We start from the raw sequence: 304 nt of genomic DNA, 5'->3' as shown, positions 1-304 counted from the left end.
AAGGAGATCGGTAAAATAATCCATGTGACATCAGTGGTTCAACTGCAATTATACGAAGCTACGAGAATACTTTTTGTGCGCAAAAGAAAAAAAAATTATGACTTTATTCAACAATTCGTCTTCTCCGCGTCACCCTGTAGCGTCATTTTGGAGAGTATCTGCTGGACGTAAACAGTGTATGCTGTTCTGTGTCAGCTGCGTCACACGGATACGCTGTTTCCGTTCAGATCAAATCACAACAACGTAGGAAACAGATCCGGCGTGACGCAGCTGACACAGAACAGCATACGTTGTTTACGTCCAG

This window comes from Sinocyclocheilus rhinocerous, unplaced genomic scaffold (assembly GCF_001515625.1).
Source record: "Sinocyclocheilus rhinocerous isolate Xijiao unplaced genomic scaffold, SAMN03320098_v1.1 scaffold1193, whole genome shotgun sequence".
In the NCBI taxonomy this organism is placed as follows: domain Eukaryota; kingdom Metazoa; phylum Chordata; class Actinopteri; order Cypriniformes; family Cyprinidae; genus Sinocyclocheilus; species Sinocyclocheilus rhinocerous.
This window is presented reverse-complemented; position numbering follows the sequence as displayed.